General features: G+C 40.1%; 1 long non-coding RNA gene across 3 annotated transcripts in view; it reads right to left on the bottom strand.

The window, feature by feature from the left end:
• LOC114899939 overlaps positions 1 to 24,750 on the bottom strand; it is a 254,687-nt gene that overhangs the window by 128,219 nt on the left and 101,718 nt on the right. For 2 of the 3 annotated variants that reach the window (XR_003794665.1, XR_003794663.1), the window contains exon 6: positions 3,582 to 3,697. This is a non-coding gene — a long non-coding RNA (uncharacterized LOC114899939). Of the gene's footprint in view, positions 1 to 3,581; positions 3,698 to 5,247; positions 5,329 to 24,750 lie in introns of all 3 variants that reach the window. The other variant, XR_003794664.1, reaches the window with a different exon arrangement.

Raw genomic sequence — 24,750 nt, 5'->3', positions numbered from 1 at the left:
AGCTCCAGAGACGGGCGCGAGCCGCGGTTAAAAGCACGGACCACAGAGACGGGCATGAGACACTAAGGCTGCTGCTGCCGCCACCAAGAAGCCTGTGTGTGAGCACAGGTCATTATCCACACCTCCCTTCCGCGGAGCCTGGCAGCCCGCCACTGCCAGGGTCCCGGGATCCAGGGACAACTTCCCTGGGAGAACGCACGGAGCACCTCAAGCTGGTGCAACGTCACGCCGGCCTCTGCAGCCGCAGGCTTGCCCTGAACTCCGTGGCCCTCCCCTCCCCCCCCCGGCCTGATTGAGCTAGAGTCCCCGAAGCAGCTGCTCCCTTAACACCGTCCTGTCTGAGCGAAGAAAAGATGGCCTCCGGCGACCTACACGCAGGGGCGGGGCCAAATCCAAAGCTGAGCCCCAGGAGCTGTGAGAACAAAGAAGAGAAAGGGAAATCTCTACCAGCAGCCTCAGAAACAGCGGATTAAAGCTCCACAATCAATTTGATGTACCCTGCATCTGTGGAATACATAAATGGACAACGAATCATCCCAAATTGAGGAGGTGGACTTTGAGAGCAAGATTTATGATTTTTTCCCCTTTTCCTCTTTTTGTGAGTGTGTATGTGTATGCTTCTGTGTGAGATTTTGTTTGTATAGCTTTGCTTCCACCATTTGTCCTAGGGTTCTATCCGTCCGTTGTTTTGTTTGTTTTCTTTTTTAATTTTTTTCTTAATAATTATTTTTTATTTTAATAACTTCTTATATTTTATCTTACTTCATTTTTTTATTTTACTTTATCTTCTTTCTTTCCTTCTTTTGTTCCTTCCTTCCCTCCTTCCTTCCTCCCTCCCTCCTTTCTTTCTTTATTTCCTTCTTTCTTTCTTTCGACTTCTACTAATTCTTTCTTTCTACTTTTTCTCCCTTTTATTCTGAGCCATGTGGATGAAAGGCTCTTGGTGCTGCAGCCAGGAGTCAGTGCTGTGCCTCTGAGGTGGGAGAGCCAACTTCAGGACACTGGTCCACAAGAGACCTCCCAGCTCCACATAATATCAAATGGCGAACATCTCCCAGAGATCTCCATCTCAACACCAGCACCCAGCTTCACTCAATGACCAGCAAGCTACAGTGCTGGACATCCTATGCCAAACAACTAGCAAGACAGGAACACAACCCCACCCATTAGCAGAGACACTGCCTAAAATCATAATAAGTCCACAGACACCCCGAAGCACACCACCAGACGTAGACCTGCACACCAGAAAGACGAGATCCAGCCTCATCCACCAGAACACAGGCACTAGTCCCCTCCACCAGAAAGCCTACACAATCCACTGAACCAACCTTAGCCACTGGGGACAGACACCAAGAACAACGGGAACTACGAACCTACAGCCTGCAAAGAAGAGACCCCAAACACAGTAAGATAAGCAAAATGAGAAGACAGAAAAACACACAGCAGATGAAGGAGCAAGATAAAAACCCACCACACCTAACAAATGAAGAGGAAATAGGCAGTCTACCTGAAAAAGAATTCAGAATAATGATAGTAAAGATGATCCAAAATCTTGGAAATAGAATAGACAAAATGCAAGAAACGTTTAACACGGACCTAGAAGAACTAAAGATGAAACAAACAACGATGAACAACACAATAAATGATATTAAAAATACTCTAGATGGGATCAATAGCATAATAACTGAGGCAGAAAAACGCATAAGTGACCTGAAAGGTAAAATAGTGGAAATAACTACTGCAGAGCAGAATAAAGAAAAAAGAATGAAAAGAACTGAGGACAGTCTCAGAGACCTCTGGGACAACAATAAATGCTAGAGAGGGTGTGGAGAAAAGGGAACACTCTTGCACTGCTGGTGGGAATGTGAATTGGTACAGCCACTATGGAGAACAGTATGGAGGTTCCTTAAAAAATTACAAATAGAACTACGATATGACCCAGCAATCCCACTACTGGGCATATACCCTGAGAAAACCATAATTCAAAAAGAGTCATGTACCAAAATGTTCATTGCAGCTCTATTTACAATAGCCCGGAGATGGAAACAACCTAAGTGCCCATCATCGGATGAATGGATAAAGAAGATGTGGCACATATATACAATGGAATATACTCAGCCATAAAAAGAAACGAAATTGAGCTATTTGTAATGAGGTGGATAGACCTAGAGTCTGTCATACAGAGTGAAGTAAGTCAGAAAGAGAAAGACAAATACCGTATGCTAACACATATATATGGAATTGAAGAAAAAAAAAATGTCATGAAGAACCTAGGGGTAAGACAGGAATAAAGACACAGACCTACTAGAGAATGGACTTGAGGATATGGGGAGGGGGAAACGTAAGCTGTGAGAAAGCGAGAGAGAGGCATGGACATATATACACTACCAAATGTAAAGTAGATAGCTAGTGGGAAGCAGCCGCATAGCACAGCGAGATCAGCTCGGTGCTTTGTGACCGCCTGGAGGGGTGGGATAGGGAGGGTGGGAGGGAGGGAGATGCAAGGGGGAAGAGATATAGGAACAAATGTGTATGTATAACTGATTCACTTTGTTATAAAGCAGAAACTAACACACCATTGTAAAGCAATTATACTCCAATAAAGATGTAAAACAAACAAACAAAAAAACCTCAGAGAAAAAAATAACATACTAATGATTCAAATTCTCGTTGTAAGCTCATCATGATATTTGCAGTAACAGTAATGATGGTTTATTGCGTTTTCCTCTGTGGATATTGTGCTAAGTGTTTGAATACATTATTCATTCGTTCAACAAATAGTCTCAGAGCACCTTCTGAATGCCAACCTGGTTCTCAGGTGAGAACCTGAGATGCACCAACAAACCTAGCAGAAGACATGGCTGCCCACATGGAACTTGCACTGTCTTGTGTGACAAAACAATAACCAAATAAAGAATATCACATCAGATTACGACAAGTGCTACAAAGAAAGGAAAAGAAACCACTACGATAGAGAGCAGCAGAGGCAGGATGGGGACAGCTGGAGACAGCCGTCAGGGGAGCTTCTCTGCAAAGTTCATATGGTCCCCGCTCCCGACAGCCCTAACCGAGGCTGGGACTCCAAGTCTTTGCGAAGTTAAATAACTTTTTCAGTGCCTCTCGGCTAGAACCAAGATTTTTCTGACTCTCATACCTTAACCACGATAAGTACAGCCTCCCACAAACAAGCTAAATGGCAAGTAAATGCACAATAACCTAATATAGTAAAATACATATTCAAATGTAAAGTGCTATTACCTACACAGACGGTTTTAATATGGAAATGGTCACTATTATAGCTACCACTAGTTACTGCTGCTAATAAGCTCGTACAGGCTGGTTTAAAACATTGCTGATGCTTAGGTTTCTGCTAGAAAGAATTACCAGGCAACTGATTGAGGTAATGATGCCCAGGTTCCAATAATAAGATGAAACCTCCTCTCTTTAGTCAGCAAATACACTGTTGACTCCAGGAACTGAAACACACATGTTGAGTAGTCAGCTTATGTTTATGAAAATGATGCAGGGGGAGACAGGAGAGGAACCAAGCCTGTCGAGAGGTTGGAGGTCATGGTACTTACCACGCAGCATCCCACACTGTCACCGCTGTCCTGGATGACAAATGAGCAGGAGGTCCAGGCTCAGCACCATGGCCATGGCCAGTCAGTACTAATGGCTAAATCTTCAGATTGACAGCCTGGAGGAAAGGTGTGGGCAGAGAATGAAAATGTCATTAGAAACGCTAAAAGCCAAAGAAAGAAAGTGCTGAAAGAATCTAGAATCAATGGCCAAAAATTTAGAGAAAATAGAGTAGGAAATCATGAGGGTATTTCAGTTTTTTTCACAAGCAGCATCTTTGTCATCTGAGGTCATTTTTTAAAAATCTATCAGCCATACATGCAGCAGCATTTGCCACTTTCTGAAGACACCACCCAACAACTGGCACCTACCACTGTCACAGGCAGTTCTGCTTAAAATTAGGAACCAGTGACTTAGGGCTTAGATCCTTTATCTAAGTATAAAGAAATGTGTTTATAGAAAGGATTTGACCAGTGGCGTTTTCAAATTTTAACACTTTATCAGTAGAATGCCTTAGAAAGAATAACTCATTTTCAAAAATCAATAAAGTCTTAGTAGTTTTCTGGTAGCATCTTTGGGATGCTCTACATATATTATCTGCAAACAGTGACAGCTTTACTTCTTCTTCTCTGATTTGGATTCCTTTTATTTCTTTTTCTTCTCTGATTGCTGTGGCTAAAACTTCCAAAACTATGTTGAATAAGCGTGGTGAGAGTGGGCAACCATGTCTTGTTCCTGATCTTGGTGGAAATGGTTTCAGTTTTTCACCACTGAGGACGATGTTGGCTGTGGGTTTGTCATATATGGCCTTTATTATGTTGAGGAAAGTTCCCTCTATGCCTACTTTCGGCAGGGGTTATATCATAAATGGGTGCTGGATTTTGTCAAAAGCTTTCTCTGCATCTACTGAGATGATTATATGGTTTTTCTCCTTCAATTTGTTAATATGGTGTACCACGTTGATTGATTTGCATATACTGAAGAATCCTTGCATTCGTGGAATAAACCCCACTTGATCATGGTGTATGGACCTTTTAATGTGCTGTTGGATTCTGTTTGCTAGTATTTTGTTGAGGATTTTTGCATCAATGAATTTGGTAAAGTAGCAGGATACAAAATTAATGCACAGAAATCTCTGGCATTCCTATACACTAATGATGAACAATCTGAAAGTGAAATCAAGAAAACACTCCCATTTACCATTGCAACAAAAACAATAAAATATCTAGAAATAAACCTACCTAAGGAGACAAAAGACCTGTATGCAGAAAAGTATAAGACACTGATGAAAGAAATTAAAGATGATACAAATAGATGGAGAGATATACCATGTTCTTGCATTGGAAGAATCAACATTGTGAAGATGACCCTACTACCCAAAACAATCTACAGATTCAATGCAATCCCTATCAAACTACCAGTGGCATTTTTCACAGAACTAGAACAAAACATTTCACGATTTGTATGGAAACACAGAAGACCCCGAATAGTCAAAGCAATCTTGAGAATGAAAAACGGAGCTGGAGGAATCAGGCTCCCTGACTTCAGACTATACTGCAAAGCTACATTAATCAAGGCAGTATGGTACTGCCACAAAAACAGAAATATAGATCAATGGAACAGGATAGAAAGCCCAGAGATAAACCCATGCTCATATGGTCACCTTACCTTTGATAAAGGAGGCAGGAATGTACAGTGGAGAAAGGACAGCCTCTTCAATAAGTGGTGCTCAGAAAACTGGACAGGTGCCTGTAAAAGTATAAGATTAGAACACTCCCTAACACCATACACAAAAACAAGCTCAAAATGGATTAAAGACCTAAATGTAAGGCCAGAAACTATCAAACTCTTAGAGGAAAACATAGGCAGAACACTCTGTGACATAAATCAGAGCAAGATCCTTTTTGACCCACCTCCTAGAGAATTGGAAATAAAAACAAAAATATACAAATGGGACCTAATGAAACTTCAAAGCTTTTGCACAGCAAAGGAAACCATAAACAAGACCAAAAGACAACCCTCAGAATGGGAGAAAATATTTGCAAATGAAGCAACTGACAAAGGATTAATCTCCAAAACTTACAAGCAGCTCATGCAGCTCAATAACAAAAAAACAAACAACCCAATCCAAAAATGGGCAGAAGACCTAAACAGACATTTCTCCAAAGAAGATATACAGACTGCCAACAGACACATGAAAGAATGCTCAACATCATTAATCATTAGAGAAATGCAAATAAAAACTACTATGAGATACCATCTCACACTGGTCAGAATGGCCATCATCAAAAAATCTAGAAACAATAAATCCTGGAGAGGGTGTGGAGAAAAGGGAATACTCTTGCACTGCTGGTGGGAATGTGAACTGGTACAGCCACTATGGAGAACAGTATGGAAGTTCCTTAAAAAACTACAAATAGAACTACCATATGACCCAGCAATCCCACTACTGGGCATATACCCTGAGAAAACCATAATTCAAAAAGAGTCATGTACCAAAATGTTCATTGCAGCTCTATTTACAATAGCCCGGAGACAGAAGCAACCTAAGCGTCCATCTTCAGATGAATGGATAAAGAAGATGTGGCACATATATACAATGGAATATTACTCAGCCATAAAAAGAAATGAAATTGAGTTATTTGTAGTGAGGTGGATGGACCTAGAGTCTATCATACAGAGTGAAGAGTGAAGTAAGTCAGAAAGAGAAAAACAAATACCGTATGCTAACACATATATATGGAATCTAAGGAAAAAAAAAAAAAGGTCACGAAGAACCTAGGGGTAAGATGGGGATAAAGACACAGACCTACTAGAGAATGGACTTGAGGATATGCGGAGAGGGAAGGGTAAGCTGTGACAAAGTGAGAGAGTGGCATGGACATATATACACTACCGAACGTAAAATAGATAGCTAGTGGGAAGCAGCTGCATGGCACAGGGAGATCAGCTTGGTGCTTTGTGACCACCTAGAAGGGTGGGATAGGGAGGGTGGGAGGGAGGGAGACGCAAGAGGGAAGAGATATAGGAACATATGTATATGTATAACTGATTCACTTTGTTATAAAGCAGAAACTAACACACCATTGTAAAGCAATTATACTCCAATAAAGATGTTTAAAAAAAAATCAATGAAGAGTTCAGGAAAAATACTGTTATCCACTATTTTACTTGAGCCTCAAAACAATCCTACCAGGATGAATTTTTATCCCCGATATGTGAGAAGGAGAGTAGTGAGACCCAAAGAGCACATGTGCCGGTGGTTGAGTGGTGAGGTTCTAGCATGTGAACAGAAATCCAGCAGCAGGTGGTAATAGGAACTGCCCTGCACAGGTACGGGGTGAAGTGAGTGACTTGATGGATTCAGACTCCCAGACTGCTATACCTGGCAGGTCACCGTGAGCCTAAAAAGCTAGTTATTAAGACAGAGCATGGGATTTTAGAGAATAACAGCCATGTGAGAATCAAAACAGAGGAAATCTGTAGATGGGATACAAGAGAAAAATAAAATGAAATACATAGGGGAAACGGAAGAAGCAGTATTGTAAACGCAAAGAGCAGTGGCCTCAGATGACAATCGCTAGAAGGGAGGAGGGGGAAATGAAGAAATAAGCCGCACGCAGAAGTGCTATGAGAGTAAATAAGCAGTGCTTATAATGATAAACACCCTTCATTAGAGAGCTTCCATTCTTAATAAGGAAAGGAAACTTTTCAATACAAGAATGGAATCTGCCAGATCTAATAAACATACTTAGTTCATACTTAGTTTGAAACTTATCCTGTAAAAGGAATGGTATATAGAAAGAGGTGGGAACACCTACTGGATAATTTAACTTCTTGACAGGACTACAGCTCATCTTGCTGCTTCTAATTAATAACGTATTTAGCTATATTATTAGACACTTAGATGTGTTTTTCTGGCAGCAACGGTAACTGAGTTCTTTCTCACAGGCCTTTGCTAGTGAGAAGAATAATAAAAGACAGTTAAGGTAAATATAGTCTGCTTTCATGCTGTAAGCATGGGCTGTCTGATAACACCCCAGCCCTTTGGTGATTTATACACAAGTTACATCCCAAGTAACTAATCCTAAAATTGGACTGTACGTGCTAGCTCAATTTTTATGTCTCAGTGTGGCAGTTTGTTTCTAGAGTTGCCACAAATGAATGTTACTATTAGCTTAAAGCTTTGGTAAAAAGTGTCATCAATGCTTATTCTTTGAGAAGAGGAAAAAGAAAAAAGATACTGAGGTTCTGTTTCCAGAAAAAAAAAAAAAACTTGGAAGCTACTAGGTGCCAGGCACTGTGATAGTCATTTTGCATTTCTTATCTCATTTAAGTCTCACAATAAATGTGCAAAGAAGTTATTATTAACTACATTTTAACCTTGAGAAAACTAAGCTTCAGAGACATTAAAAACTTGTCCAAGTTCACTCAAGGAACCAAGAAACCAAGCCAGGACTAATACTAAGAACTTTCTGACTCTGAAATAACCGCTCTTCCCATAAATCAAATGAGATTTTGCTGATTAAAGACCAAAATTGCAACTTCTTTCAGTCACATGCTTAAAATTAGCCTCTGAAATTGAGGAGTCTCTTGTGACTGAGTAATGACTGATTTTCTTAATAAATCTCAAAAGAGATATTGTCATCATTCAAATTGTATTGTAAGGATGGTCACAGTCATTACCCTAAACACAGACAAGTTAGAAAGTTCTTTCTATGCAATATGCAACAGTTATTGATATGTGCACTCTGATGCACATTCTAAGAAAAAAAAACATGGAGACTTAATTTTAAAAGATATTACTGTTTTCAGTAATTCCCTATCTTTCCAAAGGCAAGGAAATTGTTCAGAAAAACTGAACTGAATAATCTGAAGTTTTTTAAATGAGCGCCCGTTCAGAAAACAGGACGATGTTCAGAAATCATCACGGCCCCTCTCACTTGCTAGACTTCTGTGGAGCAGTCTCTCACCCACTGCAGCATCACCAATCATCTACCCCCTGTCTGAGATCTCCACCTGAACTCCAGACAGGAACTGTGCAATGGCACCACATTTCAGAACCCCCATGTACACTCACCCTCTTTGTCAGTTATTGCACTAAAGATGTAATACATTATCATCACCCATGTTCAGTAACTGTGAAAAGTGGGTGGTCTGAATCCCATTTTTCAGATGACGAAACTGTTACTTACCTGAAGTCATAAACCTAACAACTGATGGAGCCAGGCAGCAATCCAAGCCCAGGTCTTTCTGATTCCAAGGCTGATTCTTGTCCCTCTCGCCCTGACTGCCTCTCCGTATAACTTCCAGTTCCCACTCGTGGGTCCAGAGCTCTCCTGATCTTTTCTGTGTCTATAACTGAATGCCAATTTTCCTCCTTATAATTCATCTCTGCTTTCTTTTTCTCCTGGATTCTTTATGAGGATGAAAGGCGTCACTTACCAGCTGTAATATATTCGTACGTTCACTTGTCTACCTCTTCCGCTAAATTCTCAGTTACCTTTGTGTGCCTACAACCCGTCGGAGAGCCTGGCAAAAAGTTTGACACATTTAACATATAAGTATTTGCTTGGTAAATGATGCTCTCCAGTCACCTTAGCCGGAACCGCGGAGGTCATCCAAGACTCATTCCTCTCCTGCTCCCAAGACCAGTACGAATCAAGTCTCATCCATTCTACTTTAAACGTCTCATGAAGCTGTCTTCAGTTTTCCACCGTGACTGCCTTGGTTATGGTTTCCATTCCCACCTCTTGCTTGGATTACCACAGTTCTCTTCTGAATGATGGAAACACCCTTCTCTCTGAGGTGATTCTCGCCAAAAACACTGTCTACCAAATGCGATCCGGTTCTTCAGTAACTCCCCACCGCCTCTACCATGATGCATGTCTCTTCAGAGCTCTGACCCTGCAAACCGCTCTCATCTCGCCCTTCGCTGGCTCTCGCGTGCTCTCTCTCTCTACCCCCCACACCTCCCATAAGAACTGTACGGTCCAGCCATTACACACTACTTATAAGCCCCTTAAACCTATGTACTTTTTCTCCACTGTGTGGCTTCTTGCACAAGAAATGCCCTTTATCCATTTATTTACCTCATACACTTCTAATTAAAAGGCCAGTCAAAGGTTAATAATTTGTCATCCCTTTAAAGGGACAGTCTTCACGCCTGCTGGATGAAGATGGCAGAGCAGGAGGATCCTGAGCTCCCCTCCCCCCAGGGACACACCTGAGCTCACCTCTCCCCAGGGACACACCTGAGCTCACCTGTCCCCAGGGTCACACCTGAGCTCACCTCCCCCCAGGGACACACCAACCTACAACCACACACACAACAACTCTCTGAGAACAGCCTGAAGACGAGCAGGACAGATGTTCTACAACTAAGGATATAAAGAAAAGCCCACATGGAGATGGGAAGAAAGGGAAGAGATGCAGTCTTGTCACAGCCCACACCCCGGGTGTAGTGGCCCACAGGCAGGAGGGACATCACAACCACGGATGCCCCCTGAGGAGCAAGGGGTCCGTGCCTCACACTGGGCTCCCCAACTCAGGGGACCAGCACAGGGAAGATGAGCCCCATAACGTCAGGCCTTGAAAGCCAGTGGGACTTACATCTGGGAGAGCCAGAGAGCTGTGGGAAACCGGGACTCCGCTCGTGAAGGGCTCGTGCACAGACTCACTCTCACTGCGTCTCAGCCCAGATGAAGCAACTTGGAAAGTGCCTGGGTTATATGAGAAGGAGATTTGTTGACTAATATTAGGGCCTGTGCTGGAGGGACAGGGATCTGGTAAAACTTTCTTCAGGGACAGAAGCGCTGGCGCGTGCCATTTTGTTATGCTCTGTTTCTACCTACCTGGCCTGGCACTGGCAGGTGCCACTTCTGTCACTTGCTATCATCTCGGCTAAAACCATGCACCCACCCTGGTGTTCTCCTGAGGACCAGCCCCACTACCAGGCCCATCCCAGCTGGCCCTTCCAAAGCAGCTCCCAGCCCCCACCCCCCCACCTGGCAAGTGGCCTGTGTCAGCATCAGTGGCCCCTCTAAAGCAGTTCCTGCTCTAGGGAGCCAGCCCACAGCCACAGCATGTTCACAACAGCCACCGCAAGGCCTCAGGGCCAGCCCCACACATCAGCATGCCCACGGCAGTTGTGTGCAGACCTCTCAGCCAGCTGGCCAGCCCTGCCCACCAGCACGCCTGCAGCAATCACAGCCCAACCACAGCAAAAGGGCACACGCAGTCCACACAGGAGATACACCTGGAGCACCTGGCTCTGGTGACCAGGGGGGATTGTGCCACTGGGTCCCGCAAGACACCTTCTACGTAAGGCTACTCTTTAAAGACTGGAAGATATATACCTCACATGCCTAATACATAGAAACAAACACAAAGAGTTAGGCAAAATGAGGAGACAAAGTAATACCTTCCAAACAAAAGAACAAGACAAAACCTCAGAAAAGGAACTAAATGAAACGGAGATACAAAATTTACCAGGTAAAGAGTCCAAAGAAATATTCATAAAGATACTCGTTGAACTTTGGAGAAGAATGGATGAACTCAGTGAGAACTTCAGCAAAGAGATAGAAGATATAAAAAACCAATCAGAGCTGAAGAACACAATAGCCGAAATGAAAAACATACTACAGGGAATCAGCAGCAGATTTGAGGATGCAGAAGAACAGATCAGCAATCTAGAAGACAGGGTAATGGAAATTAACCAACTGGAACAGCAAAAAAAAGAATTCAAAAAAATGAGGATAGTTTAAGGGCCCCCTAGGACAACATCAAGTGTGCTAACATTCGCATGATAGGGGTCCCAGAAGGAGAAGAGAAAAAGAAACAATGACAGAAGACCTACCTATCTGAAGATAATGGCTGAAAACTTTCCTAACCTGGTGAAGAAAACAGTCATCCAAATCCAGGAAGCTACAAAAAAGAAAAAGTTACAGGTGAAAATCTCTGAGGAACACAGATGCAAAAATCCTCAACAAAATACTAGCATGCCAAATTCAACAATATATTAAAAGGATTATTCACCATGATCAAGTGATATTCATTCCAGGGATGCAAGGATGATTCAATATCTGCAAATCGGTCCATGTGACACACCACATTAACAAAATGAAAAATAAAAATCATACGACTGTATCAATAGATGCAGAAAAAGCATTTGACAAAATTCAACACCCATTCATGATTTAAAAAAAAAACTCAACAAATTAGGCATAGAAGGAACATATCTCAACATAATAAAACCCATATACAACAATCCTACAGCTAGCGTCATACTCAATGGTGAAAGGTTGAAAGCATTTCCTCTAAGATCAGGAACTAGATGAGGATGCCCACTATTGCCACTTTTATTAAACATTGTATTGGAAGTCCTAACCACAGCAATCAGAAAAGAAAAGAGATAACAGGCATTCAGATTGGAAAGGAAGAAGTAAAACTGCAACTATTTGCAGATGACATGATACTATATACAGAAAACACCCAAAGACTCCACCAAAAATCTATCAGAACTAATAAATAAATTAGTAAAGTGGCAGGACCAAAATAAATATACATAAATCTGTTGCAATTCTATACACTAATAACAAAACTATCAGAAAGAGAAATTAAGAAAACAATCCCGTGTACTATTTCATAAAAAAGAAAAAAATACCTAGGAATAAACTGAGCCAAGAAGGTGAAAGAGCTATACTCTGGGAACTGTAAAACACTGATAAAACAAAGTGAAAACAACACAAACAAATGGAAAGATATATTGTACTAGTGAATTAGAAGCATTAATATCATTAAGATGTCCCCAAGCAATCTAAAGACTCAATGAAATACCTATCAAAATACCAATAGCATTTTTCACAGAATTGGAACAAGTAATTCAAAATTTTATACTGAACAACAGACCCTGAATAGCCAAAGAAATTTTAAGAGAGAAGAAAAAAGCTCGGGGTATCATGGTCTCTGATTTCAAACTATACTACAAAAGTATAGTAATCAAAACTGTACAATACTGGCACAAAAACAGAAACATAGATCAATGGAAACAACAGAATAGGGAGCCCAGAAAACCCATGAATATATGGTTAATTGATGTATGACAAAGGAGCCAAGAATACACAGGGGGGGAAAGACAGTCTCTTCAATAAATGGTGGTGGGAAAACTGAAAAGCTACATGCAAAAGAATGAAACTGGACCACTTTCTTATATCACATACAAAAATAAACTAAAAATGGATTAAAGCCTTGATGTTGAGACCTGAAACCATAAAACTCCTAGAAGAAAACACTGGCAGCATGCTCTTTGATATCAGTCTTGGAAATATTTTGTTTGGATCTGTCTCCTCAGGCAAAGGAAACAAAAGCAAAAATTAAAAAATGGGACTACATCAAACCAAAAAGCTTTTGCACCATGAAGGGAACCATCAACAAAATGAAAAGGCAACCTTCTGAATGGGAGAAGATACTGGCAAATGATGTATTCGGTAAAGGGTTAATATCCAAAATATACAAAGAACTCACACAACTCAGTATAAAAAACAGTAAACAATCTGATTACAAAATAGGCAGAGGATATGAATAGACATTTTTCCAAAGAAGACATGAAGATGGCCAAAAGACACATGAAAAGATGCTCAACATCACTGATCATCAGGGAAATGCAAATCAAAACCATAATGAGATACCACTTTACACCTGTTAGAATGGCTATTATCAAAAAGACAAATAACAACAAATAACAAGTGTAGATGAGGATGTGGATAAAAGGGAATCCTCCTGCACTGCTGGTGGGAATGTAAATTGGTGTAGCCTCTACGGAAAACAGTATGGAGATTCCTCAAAAAATTTTAAAAAAACCTGCCATATGATCCAGCAATTCCACTTCCGGGTATTTATCCAAAGAAAACAAAAAGACTAATTTGAAAAGATAAATGCACTCTTATGTTCACTGCAGGACTATTTACAGTAGCCAAGATATGGAAGCAACCTAAGTGCTTAAAAGTGGATAAAGAAGATGTGGTATATATAAAAACAATGGAATATTACTCAGCCATAAAAAAGAAAGATATCTTGCCATTTGAGACATGGATGAACCTAGAGGGTATTATGCCAAGCGAAGTAAGTCAGACACAGAAAGACAAATACCATACAATTTCACTTACATGTGGAGTCTAAAAAACAAAACAAAACAGAAACAGACTCAGATACAGAGAGCAAGCTGGTGGCTGCCAGAGGGGTGGGGTGTGGGAAGTTGGGTGAAACAGGTGAAGGGATTAAAAAGTACAAACTTCCAGTTATAAAATAAATAAGTCACAAGGATGTAAGGTACAGCATAGGGAATATAGTCAATAATACTGTAATAACTTTGTATGGTGACAGATGGTTACTAGACTTATTGCTATGATCAATTTGTAATAGATATAAATGTAGAATCACTATGTTGTTTACCTGAAATTAATATAATATTGTGTGTCAGCTATACTTCAATAAAAATGATAGAAATGGAAAATAAAGTGATAGTCTTCAAACATGTGATCCTTTTGCACAAAACTTCTAATCATTAAAATATGTACACCTGATTTTACAGGTTCAAAGTATGGAAATTTATTGCCTGCATTAAATATCACCAGTTATTTTATCTTTTCTGTTATCGTTATTGTATTTCAGTCGATCTGACCTTCATTAGTAGGTAGCATTTGTAGCAGAAAAATAATATATGAGATATTAACCAAGATTTTTCATCTGTGCATGGGGGGGATGGGTGAGAGGGGTGAAGGGGTCAAAAGGTATAAACTTCCAGGTATAAAATGAGGAAGTCACGGGGATGTAATGTACAGTATGGTGACTATGGTCAACAATACTTTACAGTATATTTGAAAGCTGCTAAGAGAATAAATCTTATAGGTTCTCATCACAAGAAAAAAAAATTTTGTCCCTACATGTGGTGATGGACGTTAAGTAGACTTACTGTGGTGATCATTTCACGATATAAACAAATATCAAATCTTTATATTGCACACCTGAAACTAATGTTATATGTCAACTGCATCTCAATTTTTAAAAACACATTTTTACTTTCATGTTCTCCTATTTTGTCGGCAGCAAACAGCAGCAGCTCAAGGAAGCACAAAGAGCACGAAAAGCAAATGGTCAAAGTCTTGGCTTTTGAGTTCCAAAATAAAGACCTGAAACTTGTAGTGATGCCAAAGATCTTAAAAGATTTTTATTTGCAAGCACAGACTTTTCCTACTTTCAAAGGCTGTCTTGAAAACCCAAGCATAATGTTTATGCTGTTAGAAAAATAAATAAAGCGGTCTCTAATAAGGAGGTCTCTAATAGAATCACTCTTTTCTGAAATTTTCCAAACTTTTTGTCTTTAGCATGGAAAATTTTAATTCAAGTTTATGTCTTATAGTTACATCTATTCCCTTCGCTTTCTAGTTTTTATACTTTATTTTGCCAATAGAACTTTAGCAAACAACTCATCAGAAAAATCTGCTTTACTTTGACTGAAATCTTAGCTCTCTTATAAATACTGTTTCCATAAACACACTTGGGTCTTCTCAGTTCCACACTTTTCCCTGTTAGATTTCACCGGCGTGAAATATCTGCCCCTTTTCTCTTGGCTTTAAATAAATCCTATGCCTCCCTCAATATCCAGTTTAAATCCCACTATGTTTTCCCAAAGTCCTTCATGATCACCCCTGGCTAGAAAGCCATCTGTCTCTCACCTCTGAACGCCCACAGCAACCATTATCAATGAAATCCATGGGCCGTAAATCTTGTGCCATTTTGCCATAATTTTTATCTTTATTGAACTACTTCTTAAAATTTTTATTATCGTATTCTTTTCAAGAATAGTACTCTTATTTCTGCAACTAGAGTATAAATTTTTGGAGGGAACTAAATATGTTTTCCACCTTTATGTCCACCAGAGACCACATCAGTGGGCTGAAAGGCATAAATGCTAAAAGCACATTTGATATGGTATTTTATCTTTGGTGATGATGATTATAGTAACAACAATAACAGTAATAATAATAATAATTTATTAAGCATCTACTATGTGCCGGGTGCTGCGCAAATCACTTCATGTGGATTATCTCCTTTAACTCTCACATAAACTTATGAATTTCGTTCCATTATTACCTTTATTGTTTAGCAGATAAGACAGACTTTAGAGTCCTGAGAAGTGTTAAGTCATTTGCTCTAAGCCACACAGCTAGAAGTGGAAAAACCGTAACTTAGTTTAATCTTCAATGTTAAATTTCTAGTTGTAGGAATCCACATCTAGGACTTCCTCAGATGGACAACATTTTATTATCTGTTTTTTGATGTCATGGTTTTAGGAAATGTATTCTTTATTAAAAGCCAATCTCCATTCCAGTATCTAGATCATCTGAGAGCAACGGGAAGGCCCTCTGCCATGGTCTCCAGAAGTAAGAAGTGGATGGTGTTAAGGGTGCTTCATGGCTTTAATGAAGTGACATAAATTTTCAGGGAAAGCAACAGTAAATCACATTAATAGAAAACCTAATGAACCAGAACTCTGCAATAACTAATGATAAATATTACACAAAGGTTTCTAAATATCAGAACTAGTGATAATTCTGAAAAACAACTAGGCAGTTAAAAAGTTCAACATGGAATAAAATAATTAGTGTCAACTAAATCTCCGTGAGAGAGAAAAGTGTTTTTTTATAAAACCTCCCAATTGGATCTGGAATTGGTGAAATCATCTGCAAGTGAGACCTAACTGAAGAAGATGAAGACAACGAGACTGTAAGGTGCTCTGAGTACCATACTGTCCGTTCCCAGTATATTGCTTCCTACAGACAAAGAACTATCACACATGAAGGAGGATGAAATATTAAGGGACCTCTAAATAGGTACGGTGTCTAATAAGACATTTCAAAACTAATAGTTCCAAGAATTAACTCTTGATTTCCTCCAAACTCTATTCCTCCCCAATTCCCTCCCCTCAGGAAACATCACCGCCTTTTCCCAGTTCTCTTGTCCGTGTTTCAGGTTTGTTTCACTGGCCTAAAATTCCTGCCCCCTTCCTCCTGGCTTTAAACAAACCCTGTTCCTCCCTCAATATCCAGTTCAAATCCCACCATGTTTTCCCAAAGTCCTTCATGATCATCCCAGGTTAGAACACTCTCTCACCTCTGAGCGCCCACGGCAACCATCATCAGTGCAATTCATGGGCCATAAATTTAGGCCCCGACCCTTGGAATCTTCCTGAACTCTGCTCTTTCCGTCACAGCCTACATGCAATGCATCAGTCAATCTGGTCATCTCTGCCTTTGAACTATACCCTGAATCCTGTTGAGCCACTACTTTGACCAAGCCACTGGCACACTGTGCCTGGACTATTGCAGTAGACCCTTAGTTGGCCTTAGAGTTTCGACCTCTCCATTTCCATCATTTTCCCCGACACACACACACATACACACACACACCAGAGTATTCTTTTAAAAATCAGATTATGTCACTCTTCAAAATTCTCCAGTGATTTCAATAGCACTCAAGGAAAATGCCCCAAATCCTTGCCATAGACTAATAGATCCACCGATACCTCACCATCAAGCCTAACTAATCTTCCTGCTACCATTCTCTGCTGCTCTAACACCTCCAGCAAAAACCCATCACCCTTCCCTCTACTCCAGACATGGGGTCTCTCTGCTCTTCTATGAACTCATCATCCTCTTCTCCCTCTACCCCAAGGCATTTTCACTTGCTAATCGCTGGGCCTGGAACACTCTCAGTTCAGTTCTCTGCTCAAATGCCTTAGGGAGACATTCCCTGATCACGCTACACAAAGTAACATTATTATCATCACCACCTCTTTCTCTTCCCCTGAACCTTATTATTCTTCACAACACTTGTCAATCCCTAACATGTTATTTTAATATACATTATAATATACAAAGTATATATTTTAAAATAAGTTCTTGGGAGGTTCTATCTAATAGGAGCCTACAATAAATAAATAACACATACTAAGAATAGTTTTTAATATATACTCAGTTGGTCACTTTGCAAACTTCTCAACAATGCAATGGTCCAAAAATGCAACTGCAAAATGCATGAAGTAGGGCTGATGAGGAGAAAGGTTAGGGATTAAAAGCAGCATTAGTAAAAACTTATGTCCATACAAAAACCTGCACACAGAGGTTTATAGCAGCTTTATTCATAACTACCAAAACTTGGAAGCAATCAACATGTCCTTCAGTAGGTGAATGGGTAAACTGTGGTACATCCACACGATGGAACATTACTCAGGGCTAAAAAGAAATGAGCTCTCAAGCCATGAAAAGACATGGAGGAACCTTAAGTGCATATGACCAAGTGAAAGAAGCCAATCCGAAAACACTTTATACTGTATGATTCCAACCATACTACATTTTGGAAAAGATAAAACTATGGAGACAGTAAAAAGATTAGTGGTTGCCAGGGGTTGGGGGAAGAAGGAGGGATGAATAGGCGGAGCACAGAGGACTTTTAGGACACTGAAAATACTCTGTTTAATGACATGTGGCATTATCCTATCACACAGCATCCAAATCCATAGAATGTATAACACCAGCAGTGAAGTGTAATGTAAACTGCAGACTCTGGGTGATTCTGATGTGTCAGTGTAGGTTCACCAGTTGTAACAGATGCACCATCTGGTGGGGCATGCTGATAGTGGTGGAGGCTGTGCGTGTGTGGGCACAGGGCGCATACGGGCAATCTCTGTACCTTCCTCTCAATTTTGCTGTGAACCGAAAATTACCCTAAAACAAAAGTAGTATTTGTGGATAAAAGTTACTTCACAGAGTTGCTATGAAGATTATATTACTCTCAGTAACATATGTGAGGTATCTCATAAACTGACCAGCCTATTACAAGCCTTCAATAAATGTCCACAAACACACATCTTTTGTTATTGCTCCCATTCTGTTTTCTGTAAATGGGAGCACACAGCTGCCTAGAGAGTGCAATCATTCAGTACTGTCACCTGAAAGGCATGAAACACAGTTAATTGTTAGTCTGCAAATTGAAGAGTGACGAGCATCGGCCTATTAGTTTACATTGCTTCCACTCTTCTAATGGGCCATCTAGCACTGTAGAAAAAGCAAAATAACCTCATAAAAACCCAGATTACTATGGTCTTCATTACATTCCAGACTAAGTCTTCTCTCTGATATCACACCCGCACAATGTCAAAGTGTTCGAAGGACCAATTTTCATGATAATTTTATTTTATTAAATTATGTTTATGTAGACAGTATCTATTTCATTACCTAATATTTCCTGGAAACTCTGATTATTTACAGTGAGTAGATCCTGTGTCAATAAGCTCAGGCTAGTATCTTCTGCCATCTAATGTGTTAAGAATTCTTGAGACTTTTCTGATTACAATTCAAATTAAATGCAAACAGTCAAGTAGCACACAGAGACCCCATTATCCACTCTCTGTGAGCTGAGAGGATGAATAATATAATGAGACATGTTAATTATTTGCTTTCCAGCAGCTGTGGCTGATTAGTTTTGACTGGTACATCTTGCTAATGTGATAGAGGACAGTAAATATCAGGGCTTGTCATATTTTTCCAGGGCAAGGAAACTGTGGTCTCCAATGACTTGCTTCATTTGTAGCTTGCTATGCAATTTGCCAAAGTGATGCTAGATCCCCACAATCTCTTAACCAAGTGAATTTCATGTTAGGGGACCCTAAGTTTTCAGAGCCCTCTGTCTCAGTAAAGTTGGTCTCTCTCTGTGTCTGTCTCTCTGTCTCTCTCTGTCTCTCTCTCTCTGTCTCTCTCTCTCTCTGTCTCTCTCTCTCTCTCTCTCTCTCTCTCTCTCTCTCACACACACACACACACACACACACACTTTAGTTTCTGAATTGATAACATACAGAAACAAGCCTACGGAGGTACTAAGAGATCCCAGCCACCATATGTACTTTTCTTTCTTTCTACTTAAGAGCGCCTTTTTACATCATGTTGCTTATTTTTAAACAACTAAATGCCTTTTGAGAGTCCACGAGTGCCTGCACCAGCTCCACTCTGAGCTTTGAAATCTTTGAACTGCGTGTGAGGGGTTTTGAATCGTGGCCATCTAGAAGAAACTATCACTAGAGGTGTGTTTCTCAATGTTTTTTTTTATCACCCCCCCTTTAGATTTTTTTTCCTAATCGTCCCCTCCCCATGAAATTTTAATACCTCAGATACACCATACCTGGTTATGTACTATGGCCTTTTATAGGGCCACAGACCTGTAACATCTGAGATTTTCTTGATCCCCCAAGAACCTGTTTTCACCCCTTGGGAGAAAGATCACCCCTGCTGAGAAGGTGTTCACGAGGGGCTTCATTCTACCCCCTCTTCATCGTTGTCTAAGTTACATATTCTCGTTGGACACATGAGCTCTTCAATATCTCATGTCTCCCATACAAACTGCTAGAACAGGCACACCCCAAGTCTAGGTCCTCCCCCCAAAGGAGGTAGTCAAGACAGTGCACAGGGTACAGTCACACTTCATCCTCTTTCTTTTCCCCCCAGGAACCTAGGCTGAATCAGGTTCAAACAACTTCAAGGCAACCTTGATGGAAGAAAGAAAACTGAAAAGTGCCATGTGCAAATAGTGCTTTGCAGAAATACTGAATGAATTTGAACCCACAGTCTACCTACTTTAATTAAGTACTTCACTTTTCTGAGCTTTAGCATGCACATCCCTTAAGTGGAAATGTCAGTAGTTATTTCTTGCCCATTTAATAAAGATTTGTTAGCTCAGCTGAAAGCCCCCATGAAGACAACCAAAAACACTTACTGATCCAAAGAAGATAATTTTCCTAAATTTACTGCAGCAAGTAAGAACACTACCTTGACAAAATCTTAGAATCACCAAAGGGAGAAAATTAAGGACGGTTATTTATAGGGTTATAGGACCCGCGCCAAAAGATTTCAAGGTCATTTTGAAAAGCAGAGAAGCAGCTGGGATTGGGTAGAATTAAGGACAGAGTAACTTGGGATTGGTGGCCACAGTAAAGTGAGGTCTCGAGATGAGGGCTGATAAGCTGTTTTCGAAGCAGTTTGAGGAGCAAGCTATTCGTGTTCATACGATAACCATTTTAGTTGGCCTGTGGTCTTAGCTTCCTGGAGTGAAACAAAAATAATACATTTTGCTTGGTCCCAGTATCATTTAACACAGGAACTGGAATTTGTTTAAATTCTCAGTTCCTGCAATATGTCAGACATATATATTGTGAACAGGTTCCCTAGCTTCAAGAAGCTTCTACTCCCGCAAGAAAAATAAGCTTCAAAAAGATACTGCATGGATCAAATCTTTCAAAGAAGTGTAGGTTGCTAGGGAAGTGAAAAGAAGAGGGGGTCATTCATGAGAAAAATATAATAAAGTGTTCTTTGTAAAATGTCTAGCAAAGTCTCCAAGACAATACAGGAAGTATCCCTGAGAATATCCACTGGCTTTTCAGTGCTTGGACCTGAGGATGAAAGGTGGGATGAAAGGTTTACTCCTTTTTCCCATTCTGAATTTGCAAGGATCTATATTAAGTAATTTAATCTATAAATATATATAGATTATAGATTAACCTGTTGTCTTTCCTAAAATTCTAAGGAAGACAGACTCTCTCTCTGAGTTTGTGAGGTCAAGCATTAAATCAAGGAATAGAAGCTATCAAGACAATAATCTAGAAACTATGAGTTCTAGTTAACCCAAATGGTCTGGGATTACAATCAGGAGAAAGCCATGCCCTGGTTTTAGTAAATGTTGCCTCTTAGTAGGTATGAATATCATATACGCATGTTTAAGAATCATGACTAAATGTTTTCTTGACACAAGTCTCTGGAGTACAAAGGGTCTAACTCGTAAACCAAAATTCATCAGCAGTTGAAATCTAGAATTACTGAAGCACTGAACGTTAAATAAATCTACTCAAGAAACCCACGCAGATCCAGGAACACCGGACACTTTAACTTCGTGAAATTATCACTTGGGCTGTGTCTATTCTGGCTCAGTTTTGACGGGTCCTCTGGCAGATCTTCCATGAGCCAACAACTCCTACTACCTTCTGCCCTCTCAGGTCTGGTGAGCCCACATGTACCCTCTTCCCTTCCCTATGGAAACTGGCTCCATTCCTACAGACCCATTTTGGAAACTGGCACCACCACACGAGGCTCACCTGGCAAACCTGTGCTAATCCCAAATGATGTGGCCCATCGCTTACTAATGCTGTAACCCTAAGGAAGTCACTTAAACTCTTGTGCTTGACTTTTCTCACCTAAAAATGGGGGTAACAATAATGTCTAGAATCTTAGAGCTGTTCCGAGGTTTAAGTAACATAATGCATGAAAAGGGGTAAGCACGGTAACTAAAAAACAGAGAACTATACATTTTAGCTATTCTTATTCATGCCTTCATGTGTCTCACTGATTTTGTCTCTTCTCAATTGCTGCTGATTCCAACAGAATCTTAACTCTCATCACCTGACACCTCATGTCATTATTTTAAGAGCTTTCCCACTGGTTTTCTTACCATCAATTTTTCCCCTTCTTCATTTTAGACATTAGTAATTAATTATCCCCTACGTGCAACTTCCCATCACATCAAGTTCCTGGCTTGAACACATTCTTGTGCCTCACTCTCAAGGTTTCCTGTAACCTGACTCTGCTAAAACAACTTAAACGCATTGTTAACGCACCATGGATTCTTTTTGGTAGTTTTCAGTAGAAACCAATGGCTAGAGGGAGTTAAAGCTATAGGTCTTCTCTCCCTCTGTCACTCAGAGTTACACCAAAATGAAAGCAAGACTGAAAGCTGCTTCTGCCACCGATGCAAACGGCGATGTGACCCTAAAACAACCATGCCCCCTGTTCTGTAAGCCTGGTAGAGGCCCATCTCTCTATCCTTTCTCATGTTCCAACAGCATTCTGTATAGAAAATTTACCTAAAGCAGATTCTACACCATTCTTTCTTTCCCCGGCTTTACTGAGATATAACTGACATGCAACACTGTGTAAGTTTAAGGTGTACAACAGGTTGATTTGATACACTTATATATTACAAAATGATTACCACCATCGTGTTAGCAAACACCTCCCTCACATCATATAATTACCATTTCTTTTTTGGGGTGAGAACATTTAAGATCTACTCTCTTAGCAACTTTCAAGTATATAATAGGGTACTGTTAACTAAAATCACCATGCTGTACACTAGGTCCTCAGAACTTATTCGTCTTATAACTGGAAGTCCATACCCTTTGACCAGCATCTTCCCACTTTCCTCACCCTCTACACTCTTCTAATGGCAGGATGCAACTCACCTGGTCAGGGCTGAGCAGCAGTATCCTCTGCTTAACAACTGAGCCCAGGTCAGGTTTAGAAACCTGAGCCCAGCGTGTCGTCCACAGCACGTGGTCAGTGGGATCTCTGTGCCTTGTTTGTGCCCCAGCTGCCATGCCTGTACAACGTTTCTAGACTGATCAGCCCTCATTTCATGGATTATAAAATAATAGCTAACATCAACTATAAAAATTAATAAGGCAACTGATACTAGTTGAAATAAAGACAGTGAAGCTCTCTGCCTGCCTGGGCCTCTGGCCCTGGGGCCTCTGTTTAGAGACTTTCATACACCGACTAACCACTCCTAACGTGCGTATTCCTGACTACGGTATCTGAAATGTCGACCTTAGAGTATAGATTAAATTAATTAGCACTTCCTATGCTGAAGCATTTGACAGTAAATTGCAGGATATAACATCTTCTCTTTCCCTGTTTCCCACCACACACATTCATCTAGAGCAGGGTTTCTCAACCTCGGCACTACTGACATTTCGGACTAGATAATCCTCCTAGAGGGGGATGGACTGTGTATTATAGGATGTCTAGGTCAATTCTAAGACTGGGACCCACTTTGCTTACAGTTGGTCCCAGTCTTAGAATTGACCTTCTCTGCCCTCCTAATCAAATGTGACCCACGCTTTAAGACAAGATATCTACAAGCACCTCAAAAACCACGTGAAGATCTCAGAAGTAATTTGTCTGACCCATGGGAATGCAGTTTCTGGATCCACATGGTCCCCCACAGCTCTGGTTATCTTAGAGCTTCCCACTCCCCCTACTTTTTTCATTTATAGTACCCGCCGGGTCCTGTAAGAATAGACTTTGAAACCTCTACCTTAATATTAAACAGAAGTTATCCTTATATAAATAAAAGCTTCCACTCTTTATGTCCATAGTGACCTGACTTCTTCCTTTTCTGGAGAAGTTTTACACTCTAAAGCAGAGAGAGAGAGAGAGATTCTGGTACCAAAATTTGCAACTTAATTGGTTCCTGTTAACAGAATTAAACTATTAAACCACAATATACAAAAGTCATTTATTCTTTAAATAGTCACAGAAATCACAAGCAGTTAGACTGGCTAAAATATTGTTCATGTGGATTAATATAGAGTATGAGCTGTTCTGCAATTCTCAAAAGATCAAGGCCCATAGAAGATAGAGTTCTTTAAAAAATTCATGTGGGAGTGTCCATTTATGTGGCAATCTATGAAACTGTTTGTACTAGGAAAAGGTACAGGTAATAATTTTTTGTGAACTACTAGCTAAAAAAATTATTTTTAACTCTCCTAATTTTCTAAAAACAAACCCTATCATGTTACATCAAGAACATTATAAAAGCAAATGTTGGCAAAATACAAAGTTAGGCGAACAGTGGCTGTTCTCAGCAAGGCTTAATAAATGTAATAGGACTTATAACAAATTAATCATTAATAAAAGCACTGTGAAAATGCAGTGATATATCTGTGCACACATTATCCATGTAGGTTAAATCACTTAAAAGTAGTTCTACCTGGATAGTTTTTAAATTGGATAATTTATAATATGTAAGGAAGATTTTACAGTTTTCCCTAAAATAGAAATGAGATAAACATTTGACATTTTATTAAAACACCTTATATCTCCACATCTGTTTTATCTCAAAAGTCTTTAACAGTGCAAAAACAATTTCCCAAACTGAAATAAATATATCAGAAAAACATACATATGTGTCTGTGAACTATCTACTTTTTGTAAATAAACATAAACTATGTCACTGATCATCTCACTTCTTTTCTTTCCCTTTTTCTCTATTCTTACATCAAACACTTTG

This window comes from Monodon monoceros, unplaced genomic scaffold, assembly GCF_005190385.1.
Source record: "Monodon monoceros isolate NGI ecotype Baffin Bay Population unplaced genomic scaffold, NGI_Narwhal_1 Super_Scaffold_18, whole genome shotgun sequence".
NCBI classification, from domain to species: domain Eukaryota; kingdom Metazoa; phylum Chordata; class Mammalia; order Artiodactyla; family Monodontidae; genus Monodon; species Monodon monoceros.
This window is presented reverse-complemented; position numbering and strand designations above follow the sequence as displayed.